The sequence below is a fragment of the Thalia democratica genome, chromosome 6 (genome assembly GCF_965202585.1).
Source record: "Thalia democratica chromosome 6, ktThaDemo2.hap1.1, whole genome shotgun sequence".
NCBI lineage: Eukaryota > Metazoa > Chordata > Thaliacea > Salpida > Salpidae > Thalia > Thalia democratica.
The window spans coordinates 29,583,287-29,604,632 of NC_139170.1; the positions used below are offsets into that span (position 1 = coordinate 29,583,287).

Below are 21,346 nucleotides of genomic sequence, written 5' to 3' on the forward strand. Positions count from 1 at the left end.
CATTTTACTTTTATATTATATATTTTTTTAACTTTATCAAAGAATTTTAACATCAAATCAAATTTTATCTTCGCTTTTTAAACTAAATTACAAAATAGAAACTTTTTAAGACTATAACTTGTTATTATTTACGAAATAGGTATAAGCTTTAGAAATTTAGAAATATATTATTTTTTGTATACAAGTAGTAATGATTTTACCCTTTGATTTACAAATTAAATGTTTTTTTAGTGCTTATATATTTGAATTTAATAACTTAATATGTTTAAGTTTAACTAAAAAACTTAAGGTTAAAACAAATACAATAAGCATATGGCATAATTTTTTAACTTTTACTAAATACTAGTTTAAAAAGCTATATTAAACTAAAGTTCGTAAAATTTAATATAACATAAAATTTTTAAAATTTAAATTAAAAAATTAAAAATTGTTCAAACACAAGTTAAAGAGTTTTACTTAGAAATTGTTTTGCCTGTTATAAAACTTAACTTTACACAATTCTATTATAAATGAGGTAATACAATTTGTAAAAGATAGACTTATTAAGTTTTTGATTTAAAGTAATTTAATAAACTTCTAATAAAAATAAATTTCTAAAGTTTTATTAAACATAAGTTCATAAAGCGTCATTAAATATAAGTTTATAAAGCGTTTTTGAAAATTAGTTTAAACATTTTATTGAACATTTGTTTATGAAATTTTATGAAAAATTTATACAGACTAAGTTTATAAAATGCTAATTAAATTTATTTTATCAAATTTTTCTAAACAGAATTCTAAAAAGTTGTATAAAGATAAATCTATTAAAATTTTAAAATATTCATATCTTTATAAAGTGTTATTTAACATAAGTTTGTTAAATTTTGCTGAACATAAGATTTTAAAGTTTTAATGAACTTAACTTTAAAAAGTTTTACTATATGTAGACTGAAATTTTCAAAAAAAGTATATTTGTGTTGTTTATTTGTGTTAATAAACTTGTTATTTTAATATTTTTAGATTGTAGGTACTTCAAAACATAAGTATTAAAGCTTATGGATTTCTATTTTTAATTTAAAAAGACTTGTATATTTAAATTTAGTACAGTACGCTAATTACAAAAAAAATATTACCAGTCACTTATTAAGTTTTTTTAAGTATATCGAAAATATTTAACACTTTTAGATTATGACAACCGGTTTTTAAGTTAATTTGATAAACTGTGGTTGAAATATACTTGTTAAACCTCAAGCTAAATTTAAAACTTTATGAACATATTTTCATCAATTCTACCGACCTCCCAGGTGGTCTAGTGGTTAGGATTCTTGACTCTCACCCACGCGGCCCGGTTCGATTCCCGGTCTTGGAAACCTTTTGCTGAATATTTCAGTATAAAAGTAATCTTAAAAGTAATTAAAAACTTATAATTGTAGTTTTTTAAACTTATTTACTTGTATTCGTTGTATGTTTTGTAATTTCTAAATGAAAAAATTTAAAATTTTGGAATTTATCTGTTCTCATTAATAAAATGCAGTTTATTAAAAATAATCTTATAAAGTATTGCTAAATTATAGTCTATATAGTTTTTTTAAAACTATGTTTATAAAGAGTTATTAAGTATAAAAATTTTGACAAAGTTTTAACAAAACTTAAGTTAATTAAAAAAAAAAATTTGTAAACTTAATTAAAAATAAAAACATATATTTTTATAAAACATAAGTTTTGAAAGTATATCAAATTTAAGTTTACAAAGTTTTACTAAAATAAGATTTAAAAACTCTATTTAACACACATTTATTTAGTTTTACTAAATATAAGTTTGTAAAGTTAAATTAGACATTAGTTTACAATTATTTTTCAAAATAACATATAATTTTTTAAAATTTTAAACATATGTCTGCTAATTTTAATTTTTTATACATAAAACAAGTCTTTTTCAACAACACATATATATTTCAACAATTTTCTTCAGTGTGATTACAATTGTAACAAGGTAAAACAATTTTTAAACTTATATAGCCTTTTTAATTATATGAGAAATTATCAATCAATTAGCAAAAAAACCCTAAACCAGGGGTCGGCAAACTGCGGCCCGCGGGCCAATTGTGGCCCGCGAAGGGTAAATCTGCGGCCCGCGAGCACGTTATTTTTTTGAATGGAATGCGGCCCGCGAATAAAAATTTTGTGGCCCGCGAGTATGTAAATGTGGCCCGCTAAGCAAAAATATATTTAAGTTAATTTTTTTCGGTAATTTGATTTAATTTGATTAGTTTGGTTTTAAGTCTCTGTATAATATACTGGCTTAGTTTAAAAGTGTGAAAAAGACAGATTAGCATTCTAACAGGACATTTTTCTCAGTTTCATAATAAATTTCTTTTTTACAACAGCAAGTAATTATCTGAAAAAAGAGTGTAAAGAGTGCTTTGATTTAATAAGTTAGATAAATAATACCTATTTATTAAATAAACTAAATGCAAATGTTTTCCATTTTGTACAAAAGTAATGCATAGTTATTGTTTAATGTGTTAATTCTTTATAGCTTAGATATTCTTTTTCAATGTTTTTTTTACCTTAGTTTACTATAGTTTTACTTTAGTTTTTTTAGACTTTTTATTTGTAAATGTTACATTCCATTGTAAAAACTTTTAACATAACGTAGTAATAAGAAATAAGGTTTACTTGATTTTGTTTTGACACATTTTAATTTTTTAAAAGTTTTCTTTGCACTTTAAATTAATTTCTATGCATACCAACTTAAAAAGATGCTCATATTTTTAACCACTTTTTATCTAATATTTTAGTTAAAATTTAAAGTTTAGTTTCTGCGTAATTTTCTAACATTGTTGTTTCTACATGTAATATCTAAATTGTACACACACATTTAAAACAATATATATGACATACATTAATATAGTTTTTGTTAGGTATACATTTTCATTTTTCAAACATTTTTTTTGTAAAACTTAATTAATTTTATACCTTGCATATCAATACACACAATTACTGTTTTTTAGAACTATCTATTTAATATAAACTAGATTTAGGGATGGTAAATTTATTAAGTTTATATATTGTTAAAATAGTTCAAATTCAGGCAAAAAAAAAAACAATTAAACATTGCCAACGAGCGTGAACTTGGCTTGATTGGCTTTTTTTTGTAAAATAATTTTTTAACCAAACTTTAAAACCAATTATTTTTAATTTCTTTAATGCTAAATTAAAACTTTTTTTTTAATCTAAAGAACGTTCTTTTGTTAAGCTTTTCACAATAATTTTTATTGAATTGGGGTTTTAGTTTTGTAGTGGGCCCCTTTAAAAATTTAATGCTTTTTAGCGTTTCTACTTTACATTGTTTTTCTCCAAAAAATTTTTTTCAAATATTTTTAATTTTAACATACTTATTAAATTAAGTTATAATACGTTATTAATTTTTTGTTTCAAAAATTTTTTATTTTTATAGCATATGCTTTAATAAACTTTTCAGAAAAATTCCAAATTGAAAGGCTTTGGTTCTTTTTTTACATGATTTTACAACAAAAGTAAATTATTTTTAAAATATATTTTATTTTCAACAGACTTATATAATTAATTTTTATAACATTATTTTATTCTTTTCCAACTTATTATTATTTTTAAAATATCTGACCCATTTAAATTTTACCTAAGCTCTTAGTATTTGATCAAGAAATCTCTAAAGTTACGTAAACAAAATATTCAGGTAAAACTTGTATGGGTCATACATTTAAAAAATAATAATAAGCTTGAAAAAATTTATAACGTTATAAAATTTAAGTATATAAGTATGTTAAAATTAAAAACTATTTAAAAAATAATTTATTTTGTTATAAAACCATGTAAAAAAAGAACCAAAAGCGTGCATATTTAAAACTTTTCTGAAAAAATTATTTAAGCATATGTTATAAAAAAAAACTTTTTTGAAAAAAAAAATTAATAACGTCTTAAAACTCAATTTAATAAGTATGTTAAAAATAAATAAATTTGAAAAAAAAAAGTTAAGAGAATAACAATGTAAAGTAAAAAATGCTTAAAAACATTAAATTTTTAAAGGGGCCCCACTACAAAACTAAAACCCAAATTCGATGAAAATTATTGTTAAAAGCTTAACAAAAGAACGTTTTTTAGAACTAAAAAAAAATTTCTAAGCTAGCATTAAAGAAATTAAAAAAATTGGTTAAAAGTTTGGTTAAAAAATTAAATTACAAAAAAAGCCATTCAAGCCAAGTTCACGCTCGTACATTGCCACACTTTCAGACTATCACTATTTGAAGACTTTAAATCTCAGGCTAACTAAATCTTTTTTTTAAGTTTTTGGCTAGAATTGCTTTTTTTATACAAAAATATCAGGAATGTTTTTGATGACTCAGGCTGACTTTTTTGCTTGAAAGAGTGGCAAATTAAACTTATGATGTATGTTTTGCTCAATCATCAGTGTTAGTTGGAGCTATAATATATGTTAAATTTTAAGTCTTGCAGGTAATTTAATTCAAAATGTTTATTATATTATTGTGTACATTTAAGTGTGAACAATCAGTGTTGCCAAAAAACTTGAATTCAGGAAAAGCTTTGAATTTAAAAATTTGTGCTTAAAAGTTCTGGAAAAAATTTGAATTTGAGAATTTTTGAAAAAAACCTGAAATTTCAAACAATTTTTACATGTAAAGTAATAAAATTTCGATTTGACACAAAAAACTAAGCAAATAAATATTTTTCTATTAGAAAATACATCAAAGTAGCTTAAAAGTATCTTTCAATATTGATATATTTGTTAAGACATTTTTTCAATTTTAGTTACACTTTATACTAAAAATAAAAGAAGAAATTGTACTTCCAAAAACTTGTTTTGGTGCATTGCACCTTTACTTGTAAAATTTCACCGATTGTTGTGCTTCGCTTTGAAACTTAACCAAGAAATTCTACTAAAATGTCAAAGTTAGTAAAAACATCTCTAATAAAAATTCTCAGATGAGCAATAGTTTTTTTTATCAGTGCTCTCATGTTAACAGATTGATTAAAGTCCTAATTTGATTTATACGACTATAACCTTAATGCATTTCCTAAGGACGACTTCTAGTTGTCACTGAAGAAATAAACAAAAGCTTTTCATTACCGACAACATAAATTCTTTAGAAAAGTTTTCAATTATAAACGATATCTCAGTTTAAGTAATAAATTTTGCTACTTTATAACTTGCCTTAACAACTTTTTCTGATCATTCTGTAGTTACTGAAGATAATCATGTGCTTTGTTGGAGAACTGACTTTGGTGATTTGTTTTTTTATCGTTTCTCGCAATAACTCCTAAACAACGTTTTTTTATTCTTGTAGCTGGTCTTATATTTTGCAATTTCAATTTTTAAATGCAATACTCTTATTTCAGATAAAGAGTTGCTAAAATGCTTAATGAAAAATAAGTTTTTCTACTTCGCTAATGACTCAATAGAATTTTATACTTTTGTTAAATTTGTTTAAGAATCTTAATTGTTTATTCCAGCTGACTTATATTTTCTTGGCATGTAATTTATATACTGTTAATAACCTTTGTTATTTCTTTATGTTGTGAACTTTATTTTAACTGGGTTGCTACCCAAACAGGCAATTTTAAGAGCTTGAAAACTCAGGTGTGTGTGAAACTTTTATTTCAAACACTTTAAGGAAATCTTTCAATTTTCAGAATAGTTTTTATGACTGTAGTGTAGTTTACTAATCGTCTTACATTACGTAAATCTTACATTTTGTGTACTTTTTGATAATGATGATATTTTAACTAGGTATTTAAGTTTGATTAACAAGTATTTATTAGCTTTTTCAACTTTTAACAAACTTAGGCTGGTTTGATACAACTCAGACATTTTAGCTTTTTGAGTGGCAACCATGTAAAATACTAATTACTAATAAGTTATTTTATTAAAATTTTCGAGAATAAATTATGTTAAAGAATTTGTTTTAGCATTCTGGAATACAAATAGGTATTAATTTTATCAAGTTAACTAATTAATAAATTGTTTAATGAGTGTAAATTATTTAACCCGCAAAAACTTTTTTTGAAGTAAATATTCTTAGAAATATGAAAAAAGGGTTGATAATATAACAAATGTATAAAAAAACACATACATTGTCTTTCAAGTTAGGTTTTTATAGAGAGTTAGGTTGTAAGTAAAATTACTAAAGTATTAAGCTTAACTTATTAAGTGCTTATTAAAATGCATAGTTTATTAACACTTAAGTATATTAGTCAATGTGAATTCTATTCTAATAAATATTATTTTAAATAGGCATTCTATGTATAGCTAAAAGTCATTTAAAATAATAAGGTGTATAAAAGTAAAACCTTTCTTTAGTGTGACTAAAACCAAAGTATTATTCAAATGTCACTAAAACTAAAACTGCGGCCCGCGAAGACTTTGGAAACTTGAAATTTGGCCCGCGAGCACCAACTGCCTGCCGACACCTGCCCTAAACTATAACAAAAAAAATTAAAAACAACAAGGAAAACGTAATTAACTGTAACAATTTAAAACAAAACAAAATTAGTCTAATTTAAACAAGGATAATGAGTAATCAAATTCTCTTTGTTTGCATAATTCTGGCTTGTTTAAGTGAATATAAATAGCTTCTATTTTAAAATTAGAAGATATATTTTCTTAAAATTTGAGCAGAGCTGCCAAAACACCTGGAATCTAGGAACTTGACAGTTTAAACAAAAATTGGAAAAACCTTAAGTTTGTGAAATTAAAAAAAAGAAGGAAAAACATGGTATTTTAAACAAAAGTTACCAAAAAATATGTGATTTTTAAACTATTTCTGCATGTAAAATAATAAAATTTTGATTAGATATTATAAGTCTATCATATATTTGAGTTTTTATTTGTATCAAGAATTTATTTAACTAAAAACACATTTTAAGTACCTTTACTGTATCTTTTTAGTGTTGTTATACTATTTAAGATAGTTATTTACCTTAAATTTATTAGTTTATGCTGTAAATAGATCAATATACTTGTTGCCTTAAAAATTTAGAAGAAATTCTGAAAACATGGAGAAAGTTTTCAAAAAATCTGTTTGTGGTATTGATATCAAAAATGTAAGAGGAGAAAGATTTTTAGTAGTTTTAGTTTACCCCTACCATAAGGAATCATAGTATAACAGGCTATTTCTCACAAAACTTCTTTGATATAAAATTTCTGTAAAAAGCAACTCAAAGCTTAGTTGAAATTCAACAAAATAAGATCAAGTTATAAAAAAAAGACTAACCCCACCCTCCCCAAGTACCAAGTATTTTTTTATTATTCTTAAATTAAATTTAATGTTTTACAAACAGGTATATTTGTAGTGTTAAGTTACTAGAATTGCAAAAGAAGCATTTAATTTCATTCAAAAGTGGAAACACTTAGGCAAAAAAGAGTTTACAGAATTTTTTTTTAAAAGAAGTTCCTAAAATTGGTTTAGGGCCACTTGACCCATACCGAGAAAATGTACATTTTGAACCATCTTATAAAGTTGATGATGTTGCAGTCAAACTTCAATTGGGATTACCCACAGACTTCATTTAAGAATTTAATTAATTCTAAAGATATAAAGATCTTATAAGAAAATTTATTTAGATATTCAGTTTCCGATAGTGGTTATACCAAAATACCTGCTAAAAGACCTGCTAAAAGACCTGCTAAAAAACCTGGTAGTAGGAAAAGGGTTAAAGCAAATCGCACTTTTTCAAAACCATAAACAAATATTTGCTATAATTTTCTCTTAAAAGCTACTATGCTTGATCTTAATTTTATACTTGATGTTGTTTAATTGACTTACTCTTTAAATTTAGATCATGAATTTTTTTTTTTGACTAAAATTCAATTTTCAATTATTTTGATTTACATTAGATCAAATCTAATTTTCTTACAATACATTGGTTGTGTATCTTTGTACTAAAACAGAGATCTTTTAAATTCTTTAGATAAAACAACATTTGACCACCCTGATAAAGTTTTTATATAAAGAATAAATATTTTTCTCAATATGTATATGACACCTAAAGCTTCGTGTTGTCATGAAAACTTTTGCAGATTGAATTTACAAGTGCTTGTTCACCATCTGTGACAAAGTATGGGGTTGAAAATATGAGAGTAGGAAATTTATTTAAACTTTTTGATTTTTTATAAGAGAAAAGAAAGTTAATCTTCTTCTCTGGCTTGTTTGTGTAAAAAACTAGCATCTAAAAATACTGGATTAGAACTATTATTTCTGAAAGTTACTTTTTGTTTTTGAAAGTTATAGCTGTCAAGAAATATGTTCCCAGATTAAAACTTCTGTCTACACTTTAAACTGAACCTAGTTGAGCAGAACATGTGACCATGTAAACAAACTGATCCTCTGTGAAAAGAATCAATGAAGGTAAATTTTTATGGACGTTAGTAAGTATAGGATCATTAAAAATTTTGATAGACTGAATGAATCCATCACCTATTTTCTTCAAGCAACTCTCTAGATCATTTGCTATACTGTTATCTTTAAAGTCCTTATGCTTGTTGTTAATTCTATACTTCACATTTTTAGTTGGCTTAGTATTTAAACTTAGACAATTAATTGTATTCTTAATTTTTTTACTTTTAAAAATATAAACTTTTACTTTTTTGATAGACATTGGATCAACTCTATTTTTTTTATAAGACAATGGTTGGGTACCTTTGTATTGAAATAGAGCTCTTTTAAATTCTTTAGAAATAACAAAAGTGACCACCCTGATAAAGTTTTTATCTATAGAATGTTTTATTGTATACCAAACTGTTTTAATCAAATCATATTCTTTGAGTTGTTCACATAGATTTTATAGTGACTCAACAGAACATGTTTTTGAAAAGTAATCCTTTTTTTCAAATACAGCTTTTTGATAAAAAGTTACCTTATACAACAAAATAACAAAATATTTTGGCTGCCAATATTTGTTAGTATCAAAAGTTTTGAAGACCGTTTAATTGTTAAACTTACTTCGTTTCCAAGAGCTTTACAATTAAAAACTGTGTTTAGTAATTTTGCCGAAATATCTTCTAGACCATTTACATGTGGATAGAATGTATTAACATATACATCAAGTGTCAACTGCGTGCGATGTGGTCAACTCCCCTCCACACTTGTGGTGCTCACACTTACATTGATTAAGAAAATACTGAGTCCATTGTAAAGTTTATGTACTTTTCTCTTATTTGTACAACCGCATCTTTGTTCTTAACAATTCAAGCAAATACTTTTAGACAATTCATTTAGTTTAGGATTGGAATACTATCTATGAGTGATCCCAATCAAAATTTGACTGCAACTCTATCAACTTCAAATGTGTCAAAAAGTACACTTTGTCATGTGTTAAGTGAAGGAACTTCACTTAAATAAAGTTCTTTGAACTCTTTTTTAAATACTTTCATTGTAATTGAACTAAAGTACTATAATTGCCTGTATAAATTAGTAGTGCACAAGTTGTTTCAGTATTTCGTTTTAGTTTCTTTATTTGTTAGATTTAACTTTGTTTTTGTTAAGTGCTGTTTAGTTAAATTGTAATATGAAATTTTTATCTGATTTAGTATATTTTTATTTTTTACCATATAATTAAAAGTAAATTATGGTTACATACTTAACTGTTTGTTTTATAAAATCAGAATTGTGTTCTATAACTATCAGTGAACATTTAAATTAGATTTTTTAGTGTAAATTTTCTGTTTAAATATCAAGTAGTATTAATATTAATAACCGAGGATTGCTTATTTTAAACAGAATTACCTAGGACTAATGATATTTATTTTTTTTTATACTAAAGAGTGTATGTTTTAGATTTATATACATGTTTTTACTTTTTCTTTACTTTTCAATACATTTAAAGGAAAAATTATTTGTTTTTGTATAAAAATGTTTAAGTTCTAAAAGTATAATAGGTAGATGTTTTCCTTTCTGCTTAAAAAACATTTTTTTCAAAATATGTTTGGATTATTTTGAATACTTAAGATAACTAGTTATTAGTTTTGTGTTTTATGATAAAGCATGAAACCTATATATTTATGTAAATAAAACGTTTTTTTTTAATTGTTGTGTGTGTTAAAAATTAACATAATTTAAAATAATTATTTTTTTTTGCTAAAATGTTTCATTTTTTTATTTATTAAATAAAATTAAAGGAGATATAAAGTTTAATATACAACTAAAGTTAACTTTAAATTCAATTTAAAGTTTATATTATAATAAAATGTTATAGTTATAATTGAATATTTTTACAGTTTAAACTTAAGCTCTAAATAAAAATAAGAGCAAGTAATAAAACTTGTTAAAAATAAATTTTAAAACCCTTATGGCTTGTTTAAAGTATTATTTAAGTAATTATGATAAACAGCTTACAATAGATTAAAACTTTACTAGGTTTTTGTTTTTAAACAAAATGCGAGTAGTCTCTTTATATTTGATTTAAAACTAAAATAGTTAGTTATGCCTTATTTTAGTTTATCTATACACATCACATTACCGGCTTTAATAACTGGTCAAGTATGTTTTAATACGAAAACCATAACATAGAAGAAGTCTTATTGTATCATGTTAAATAAGTTTAAGGTATATAATTTCAAAATTACTAGTAGTTATAGTTTAATTAGTATTCTTCTGTAGATATAACTTAGTAAATAAGTTTATAAAGTACACATGACTCAAAGAAAATTACACATAAATTAAAAACGACCCACTTTATAATTGTTATTACATTTTATTAAAACTTAGTAAATATTTAAAATATTTTTTTTTTATACATGTGGTTGAATTTGTTTACAATTAAAATTCACATAAAAAGCGTTTTTTTTATAAACAGAGACGCTTGTTCTTGTGTTTACAAAAATAAAGCTCCAAAAACTAGCAGTACGACTTTTAATGAAGCCATTGATTGTAGAATTTTTAAATGTAAAAGTGTTCAATTTACTTTTCAGCGCGAAGTATTTTTACAACTTTTTTGTATAATTTTTAAATCAAAACTACCCAAAATATGGTATGATGTATTCAAAATATTGGAGCCTTTTTTTGCAAAATTGCTGCAATTATACTCATGTGAAGTACCCAATATTGATCGAAAAAAACTACACAAAAAAAGTCCTACCCATATCTTTATTTATTAAAAAATCGGTCAATTTACGCGTTTGCTTTTTATAAAGTTGTTTGATTTTATTTCAAGTGACGTATTTTTTGTAAAAAATTTAGACAATTTTTGTAAAATAATTTTCACGTGACGTCATGTATGCAAATTTTTTGTAAAACTTATTTAGTTTGTAAATAAATGGGTTTCCTATTTTAGCAATTATACTATAAACTATTAAGCTTTAAAATTTATGGGTTGTTCTCTTAACAATATATATTAAAAAAAATGAGCTTTTAGTTGTTATTTAAAATAACTTAATTAAGAAGTCTTTTTGTATTTTAAATTTTTCGTTTAGATTTTCATAAAACAGCTTAAAATATTCATAAAGAAACTAAACATTAACTTACGTTTTTTAGTTACCATTTGAATTTTTAAATAAATTGAAACCCATAAAAACATATAGAATTATTTAATAAATCGGTTTCTTATATCATCAAATATTATAAAGCCTTAAATTTTATGAACTACTTTGATAAAAGTAAACAGAAGAAAAAAAAAGTTTTTTTGTGCCTAATTTAAAAAAACATTATTTAAATTTATGTATATCGACAAAACTTATTCGTTTCAAATTTTGTGCAACAGTTTAAAGTTTTCTTAGAAATACCTAACATATACTTATTTTTTTGTAAGTGCTATTTTAACTTGATTTGAAAAAACTTCATTTAAGCTTTTACTTTAATATGATACCTTTTAAAAGTTGTTTCTTTTAGTTTACTTCTAACTATTCACTAACATTAACAAACATTTACTTATTTTAAACACACTTATACCCACTAAAAGATATATTTTTAAGTATAAAAAAATTCAAAGAAAAGCCTAAATACTAAATATTTAAAAGAAACCTTACCTTTATTACGCATATTTAAAGGTTATAAACTTAAATATTTTGGTTTAGCAAAGGTTCTTTTAAGTACAAAAAACTAAATCATAAAATTATATTAGACTTAAATTCTAATAAAAATCTTAACGCTCTAAAATTAATCCTTTTTTATTCAAAAGCGTTTTCTCTAAAGTAACAAAATTTTGCAACAGTTAAGCATTTAGTACAGCGGTTCTTAACCTTTTTTTCATTTATTACCCCTTTTTGGAAGGTAATTACCAAATATTCCCTTAATATACAAAATAGTGTTTAATATTGAGTAAAAACTAAAATTTGTAATTTCTTTTATTTAAGCTTGTTAAATGAAAAAATCGTAAGATTTAAAGAGCTTATTTCACTAAAAAATATTGAACTTTTTAACTGACTTAAAAATTAACAAGATTATTAATGAAAATTAATTTAAATAGTATATAAATTAATATTTATTAATAGTCTTGTTAATTTTTAAGTAAATAATAGAAATAAGATAGGAAACCCATATGTTTACAAACTAAATAATTTTTACAAAAAAATTGCATACATGACGTCACGTGATAATTGTTTTACAAAAATTGTCCAAATATTTTACAAAAAATACGTCACTTGAAATAAAATCGAACAATTTTATAAAAAGCAAACGCGTAAATTGACCATTTTTTTAATAAATAAAAATAAACATTATGAAACATAATTATCGAGTAATTCAGAAACTCCTATTAATATACATTTCTAACCTAGTATTAAAAGAAGACATATCTTTTCTAAGCGTAGGAACTGTAAGCAGAAGGTTGAAATAAATGTTGGTTGAAAAGTATAAAAGTGATTTTAAATGTTGTTTTTAAGGTGTTTGACGCAATGTAGATTATAAAATTACAATAAAACATGTGAAGTAATATCTGAGTATAAAACTAGGTAATAACTAGTGATGTACCGGCCCGGATCCGGACTTTTTTTTTCAAATTAGAATCCGGCCGGAACCGGATCAAGAATTTTTTTTCATATCAAGATCCGGCCGGATCCGGATATCAGACAAAAATGGTAATATCCGGCCGGATCCGGATAGTGAGTCCGGTACATCACTAGTAAATAGATACTTGATGCGTTTATAAACCTATCATACTTACAAACATCACTTTGGTTTAAGCGTATATGTTTACAATCAAATACTTTTGAGCTTTACATCTTGACATTTATACTGGTTGCATTTTGAGCTGTAAACAACTTTTCAAACAATCAAACAAACTTATGTATTACTTTTTTAAAGAACCGCTTACAGTAGTTAATATAAAAATGATAAATATTTTGAATATTTAAAACCAGCTTGGAATTTAAATAATCTTTATTTGTTTAAAATAATATAATAACATCATTAGCAATTAATGTTTATAAATCCTAAACAGTATAACTTTTTTCAATGTATTACAAACACATTTTACTTTCAAATATTATTTTTTCATCAAAACATTTTACCTACAAACCAAAATTTTATCTTCGCTTTTTAAACTAAACTACAAAATAGAAACTTTTTAAGATAATTTATTATTTGTGAAATAGGTATAAGCTTTAGAAATTCAAAAATAGATTATCTTTTGTATACAAGTATTGATAATTTTACCTTTTGATTGAAAAATTAAATGTTTTTTTTTATTGCTGATATTTGAAATTAATAACTTGATACTTTTAAGTTTAACTGATAAACTTAAGCTTAAAACAAATACGATAAACATTTGGCATAAATTTTTAAAATTTTATTAAATACTATTTTAAAAAGCTATATTAAACTTAAGTTCGTAATTTTTAATTTACCTCAAAATTTTAAAGATTCAAAACAAAAAAATAATTGAAAACTATTTAAACACGAGTTTAAGAGTTTTACTTACAAAAGTTTGTAAATTTTTATAAAACTTAACTTTGCATAACATAAGTTGACGAAAACTTTAAAACATAGACCTCCCAAATTTTAGATTTAATGAATTTAATAAACTTCTAAAAAAAACAAATATATAAAGTTTTATTATATAGATGTTCGTAAAGCGTTGTTAAAAACTAGTTCAAGTAAAATTTTTAACATTTGTTTAAAAAATTTTATGAAAATTTTATATAGCATAACCAACTGACCTAATATAATAAATATCTGGCGTAAGGTCATTATAACTAAGAGGTCTATAATGGTTACGAGGGCTAAAGGACATCTTAGGAGAGCGAAATAGAGAAAGTTAATTGTTATATTATCATTAATGCGCTACTAAAAACTAAGTAATTGTATAAATTACTTGTATTATAACTTATATATAGTTATTTTTTTTTATATTATTTTGTATAGGGTCTTCGTGGCAAAATTGATTTAAATTAACACCCTAAGAGTAAGTATTAAATAATTTTAATAGTATTAGAACATTCGAAAACTAATAACGTTAGTTTTCGGTCTAGTTAAAAAACTTATTTAACTTATACAAAGATGTACAATAACTTTAAAACAACGAAATAAACTAAAGTGATATTAAGTAATTAACGTAATTTTATCGTCTCCCCCTGTCGTCCTAGGTGGTCTAGTGATTAGGATTCTTGACCTACGCGGCCCGGGTTCGATTTCCGGTCTGAGACATTTTTGCTGAATATTTAAGTAAAAAAGTTATCTCAAAAGCGAATAAAGACTTATAATTATAGTTTTTTAAACTTATTTACTTGTATTCGTTGTAGGTTTTGTAATATTTAGATCAAAAAAGTTAAAAATTATCTGTTCTCGTTAATAGAATAAATTTTTTGACTATAATCTTATAAAGTATTGCTAAATTATAGTCTATACAGTTTTATTAAAACTATGTTTATAAAGAGTTAGTAATCATTAGTATAAAAAGTTTGAACAAGTTTTAACAAAACTATAATTAAACTAAAAAATAGTGTAAATTTAATTAAAAACATAAACATAAATTAATACTAAACATAAGTTTATGAAAGTATTTTAAATTTAAGTTTACAAAGTTTTACTAAAATTGGTTTTTAGAAATTATATTAAAAATAGTTTTATAAACTCTGCTAAACATACATTTGTTTAGTTTTATTGAATATAAGTTTGTAAGGTAAAATTAAACATAAGTTTATAAGATTTTTGAAAATAACTTATAAGTTAGTTTATAAAGCTTTATGAAATATAAGTTTAAAAATGTTATTAATGTTAGTTTATAAAGTGTTACAAATCATATGCTTATAAACGCACATTACATCTCATATTTGTTTTTTATTTAGATTTTGAGTCTTTGCTTTCCACGCGATTTCTATTTTAAATAATGTGTTTTTATTGATTTTTCTACCTTTATTCTAACAGTAGAAAAGTACAAGCTTAATCAATTGTTTTGATTCTATAAAATTTAAAACAAGTTATTTTCATTTACAAAATGAACTTTTGTAATTCACACCACACTACTCTTCTGTTCATAAAAACATTACTAAGTTATTGTGTTAGTTAAAAAAGTTAGCATACAATTTTTAAATAACGATATTAATTCAGAAAAATGAGCATTGTAAAAATATTTGAATGAATTATTTAAAATTTAGTGAAATAAATACTAGGCTGTATGATTTTGAAATGTTTTTTTTGTGCAAAAATACCATTCTTGGTAAAAAAGTGCTGTAACTAGGATTCAAACCTGGGTTGTCACGGTCACAACATGAAGTACAATAAATTTACATAAATCTTCCTACATAGTGAATCGAACCGGCACCGCGTAATTGAAAGCAGGAATCCTAACCACTAGACCATGTACGACTTTTAGATAAAACTTTTGAGGCGTTTATATTCTATAATTTTATGCATCATGACGTAGTAATAAACTTCATTGCAGTAAAGCAAATGTGTCTATTTAATTTTTTTCTGTACTAAAAATATCAAAAAATTTATTGACGATTTGAAATAAATAGCTTGCTTTCTATAAATCTGACCCTCAAAAGAAACAGAAACTTTTAAATTAAAAAAAAAGTACTGGTTTTACCACTTTAATCCTTTTGGCTGATTTTGAATCAATTTTAAATTAAAAGCTCTAGTTTTATTCAATATCTAGAATAGTATTAGTTTTATAACGTATACAAAACACAGTGGTCAAACTAATTCAACTAATAATAAACTATTTCATTGATACAACTTGTAGGCTTACCCTTATGATTATAGAAAATTTAACACATAACAACATTATGGTTTATTAAGTTAGTTAAAGTTCAAATATTATAAATTTGATTTGATTTTTTATTTTAAAAACAAACTACTTAGGTTTTCCGCAGAAATAATAGGATAGGGTTGGAAAACCCACGGCATGTACTAGCGAGGCACTGTATTTACTATATAGCGTACTATATTTCTGTGTCCATTCGATGTTCTACGATTTTTTAAATACTTTGTTTAATTTAAAATACTAATAAGTTTTAAATACTCATTCAAATTCTAAAAAATATTTAGTTTTTTCTTTAGAACGCCCTTATAACAAGTTTAAAATACAAAATATGTTATAAAGCTTTTAGTTAGTACATCGAGTTTAAAGTTTTGTTAATTAACCATAAAAACTATAAGTTTATACAAATATGTATTTATAGACTAATCTTTAATTGAAAAATCAAAACTAAGTATACTAACTATTTCTTGACCAGACCCTTATTAGTTAAAGTTTTTAATAATATAATCTTGTAAAAAGTACTGGGTGTGGGGTTCGAACCCACGCGGACAATCGTCCATTGGAACTTAAGTCCAACGCCTTAACCACTCGGCCAACCCAGTTGCTATAGCATAATAAACATTAGGTTTATAATTATAGTATTCCTAGCTTTTATCAATCATAACAACCCGAGCAAAGATACTACATATTTGTTATTGACTAATTTTATTAGCAATGAGAATTAAGTCAAAACTAATGTAGAAATCCAGTTACTGTTCTAGATATTAATAATTTTAATATATACAGTTATTATGAGTTAAAACACCATTCAAAATTGAAGCTTCGTTAAGAAGTAAATATTTACTTAAAAAGAACGCCCCGTTACAAAACATATTAACATTATACTACTTTAATTAAAATCAAACTTTTTTAAAACTTATATCTTCTAAATATAAATAAAATGTTTCCGCCCGGGCTCGAACCGGGGACCTTTCGCGTGTTAGGCGAGCGTGATAACCGCTACACTACGGAAACTTATGATTGAAAACAGTTTATTGCGTTTATATACTAGCTGTGCGATTAAGTTTGTTATTAGCTTGTTTTGTATTCAGATAATATTTCACATATTTATTGTAATTTTAGAATCTACATTGCGTCAAACACCTTAAAAACAACGTTTAAAATCACTATTATACTTTTCAACCAAAATTTATTTCAAGCTTCTGCCTACAGTTACTGAGCTTAGTTTAAAAAAATTGTTTTCTTTGATTACTAGGTTAGCAATATACGTAAATAGGAATTTTTGAATTATTCAATATTTATGTTTCGTAATGTTTATTTTTAGTTATTAAAAAATCGGTGAATTTACATGTTTGCCTTGTATAAAGTTGTTCAATTTTATTTCAAGTGTCGTATTTTTGTAACTATTTGTATAATTATTTAATTTTGTCTTTTCATCGACAATTTTTATCAAACAATATTTACGTGACGTCATTTATGCAAATTTTTCGTAAAACTTATTAGTTTGTAAATATATCGGTTTAATAGTTTACCAATTACTAGGAGCCTAAATGTCATAAAAACAACTATTTTTTCAACATCTAATTTTACAGATTTACTTTTCTTATTTTAGTTAGTATAGTTAATAGAATTATTATAGTTTTGTTTAGAAAATCTCCAAATTTAATCAGTTTGTAAGTTTCAAAAAATATATATATGTTCAAGTTTTCACCGACACTAAATTAGTTAAAGTTTTTCAACAACAAATTTTACAGATTTACTTTGTTTATTTTAGATAATACTATATTAAGTTTGATAAGTTATAGTTATTAATCTAATAAAATTAATTAGCTGTTTTACAAAAAATTTGCGTAAATGAAGTCACGTAAATATTGTGAAACTAGTGGGCGTTGGTGACCCAACAACCAAAGGTTCATTTACCCCAGAACGTTTACGCTTTGGGCGTTTTCTGAGTGTTAATTTACTATTAGGATTGACATAATTATAACTTTACCCTAGACTTAAGTATTACCAGATATCAATACTACTATAAATAACCAGACATAGCAATTGAGTGGGTTTCTCTATTTTACGAATTTCAATGAATACAAAATCAATTATTAAAATTACAAGAACTATTAAATATGTAGTTAACGTACTAAAATACTGTATATTAACCACTATAAAAAAGCTTAATAATATTTTAAGAAATACTTAATATTAAATGCAAAGCCAAGTGTTGCAAACTACAAGAACTATAAAAGCATGTCACTTATGTGAAAAATGCTTTATATTAAACCACTGAAAAAATGTATTTGATAAATAACTTGTCGAAAATCAAAAGAGCTAAAAAAATATACAGTAAGAGAAAAAACTTACTTCAAACAACAAACTTAAAATCTAACATATACAATTACAAATATATATACTAAATTTATAAAACAACTCAATACCAATATTCAATTGTCTTTCCTGTAAACCGTCTCTGCAACTCCTGGCGGTTCTGTCAACCAGATCAGTCTGTCGTATCACCTTATCATCTTGTGACCAAAAACATTAAATGAATCCTTGCATCATGCAGTTTTGATAACACGCCTTAAAAGAGAAATGCGCCCTTATTCTCTTTTTTTCTCTTTACGTCATAAAAGAAAAATGCGCTCTCATTCTCTGTATTCTCTTTCTCACTTTTCGTTTCATCAGACTTTGCCCGGGCAAGAATTGTAAGTACAATAACTCTTTTTTTTTTTTAATAAAAAGGTTTTCAAGTGAAACTTGGAATAGCGTTACACTTCCTCTTCCCGCCATTTTGAAAGAGAATCCTCACCCCACTTCTTTTTTCCGTTTGATGGGAATTGAATTCTATCCTAGCATTTCAAATACAAAAAAAAAACATTAATAACACAAAAAAAGGTTTCAAATAACTGGGAATAAACAAAAAAATATTTTAATCAGTTCTCTTAAATTATAATAATTTTTTTGTTAATACTTTTAAAGTTTTAATGCTTTTATTAGAAGTTAATTTTAAAAATGATTTTAGACTTGAGTCAAAAACTACTACAGAAGTTTGCAGTATTAAGTTGAAGAAAACAAGCACATATTTAAGTATAAATAGACGCTAGAAAAAAATCACTTAATTGCCATGCCTAGTTTATCCCTAAAATACTATTGTTCTACGTTGGCCTATCTAAAATTTTATTTGATAGTTCCTTAATCTTAAGTTTAATACTCTCAACCCTTTTTCAATTTTTAGACCTTTTTTTATCAACTCATCTTGTTTTATACGTAGATTCAAAATTTCTCTTTGAGGCTCTACCAGATCTTTATTATTGTTAACAGGTTTATAACCTGTTAAACTAGCATTTAATTTGTTTGAAGAATCAATCTGGCTGTTTCCATTTGGAAATTTTCTAACATTAGTTGTTTTAACCTAATGGGTTAATTTGTGCTTTATTTTATAGTTATTTTGTTTTTCCATCTGCTTTTTGTATCTTAATTTGCAAATCTGATGCCTGTTAAACCTCTGGTTATTGCTTGGCCACCTATCTGGGACATATTTTGAACCCTGAACTGGTCTGAAGTTGGGTCCTGTTACATGTGTCATATTTTTGTACTCTTTGCTACATCAAATTAAACAGCCTCACCTTGTTTAAGTGACCTTAAATACTTGTTAGGGTTGTTTCTAGTGATGTCAATGTGATGACAAACACATCACTGTCCTTATCATCACGATGAATGAAACCATATCCCTTGTTTACATTAAACCATACCACTCGGCCAGTTACTCCATATGCTAGGATTTTTCTGGGAGCTTTAGGTTAAAATGTTTGTACTTTTTATCTTAGACTAAAAGAAGCAGGTTTTGCAATTGCAAATGAACAGTGTTTTACTGCTCTGTTATTATCTTCATGTGGGGAAATATTTTGATTTTGATGTTTTATAAGGTGGGCCATTGGACAAGAGTCAGGCATTCTACATTTAAATTCCTTTTCACCATGGGCTAAATGTAAGTCACAAAGTTTTGCACAAAAAAAATTTGCGTGCTAGTCGCGACCAGGCCTTTTATGCTGCTGATTAGGTTGGTTACTACCATAGTCATTAAAAAAATTGTTTTGGTTCTCATGCCAGCCTGCGTTATTGCGCCTCCTTGTTCTATTTGTTCCAAAGCGTGGCTCGCAAACCCCATAGTCAATGTTTAGTGTGTTATCTAAGTGCCGCTCTTTATGACCTACAAAGGTTGCTGCCATCCTAAGGTGAAGTTCTTCAATATTATGTCCAAAGTTTGCCCGGACCTCATTTTCAAGATTATCTGGCGCCAAGTAACAAGTAAAAAATTTTACCCTATCATCTAAAGTTGCTTTTGCCCACTTTGTTGCTTCCATACGCAAATCTTTGTATTTTATTGGTGCATTAGACGCTGTTCTGGACCTCAGAATTTTTGTTAAAAGGCAACCTTTGTTTTGCAGAAAGCGGTATAAATTATTATAACTTCTTTCCTGCCTTGAGGTTGACTCCAAGAAGTCTTTAACATCCTTTTGAGGCCATTTTTATAATAGAATTTCGTACTTTGTCTGTTCGTTGCTAATCTCGTACATCTCGCATTGGTGCTTAAAATACCCCAGTTCCATTTTGTACGTTTCAGAAGTTAGGTGATATCATGGAACAGTTTTGAGAGATCTTTCACTCTCATAAGTCGAGCATATGTTATAATATCGTGGTGTTTATTAGTTACTATGTATGAATCATTAGACCCTATGAAACTGCTTCTTGAAGAAAAACTAGCATGGGTGACATTTTTTGACGGTGGTATGCTGCAGATGGACCTGTTGCTTTCGTCCTCATACTAGTGTAACTGTTTAATTAGTTGCTTTTTTTCTTCCCTAGCCCTAGTACCTGCCCTAATTTTGGCACGTGCAACTTACTTACGGAGCTCAGCTATATCAAGTTCCTCGTAACTATCAGCTTGCTGTGTCTGAATAGCATAATTATTGTACTGATCACCCCTCATACCAATATGTTTATATCTCCCTATGGCATTTTGTTCTATGTGACCCCCTATGACACTTTTTTCAATCAACTGTTTATCAAAAGATTGACAATTATTATTTTTGAGAACGCCATTGAAATCAGTAGGCGTTGGTGACCAAACATCCAAAGGTTCATTTACCCCAGAACGTTTACGCTTGGGGCTTAATCT

The 21,346-nt window shown here is 25.3% G+C and overlaps 2 non-coding genes across 2 annotated transcripts; both read right to left on the reverse strand.

The window, feature by feature from the left end:
• Positions 1-16,692: 16,692 nt before the first annotated feature.
• Trnal-uaa (transfer RNA leucine (anticodon UAA)) lies at positions 16,693-16,775 on the reverse strand. The gene has a single exon. It is a non-coding gene; the product is annotated as a tRNA-Leu (tRNA).
• Positions 16,776-17,114: 339 nt separating this feature from the next.
• Trnav-aac (transfer RNA valine (anticodon AAC)) lies at positions 17,115-17,187 on the reverse strand. Its single transcript has one exon. It is a non-coding gene; the product is annotated as a tRNA-Val (tRNA).
• Positions 17,188-21,346: the final 4,159 nt, after the last annotated feature.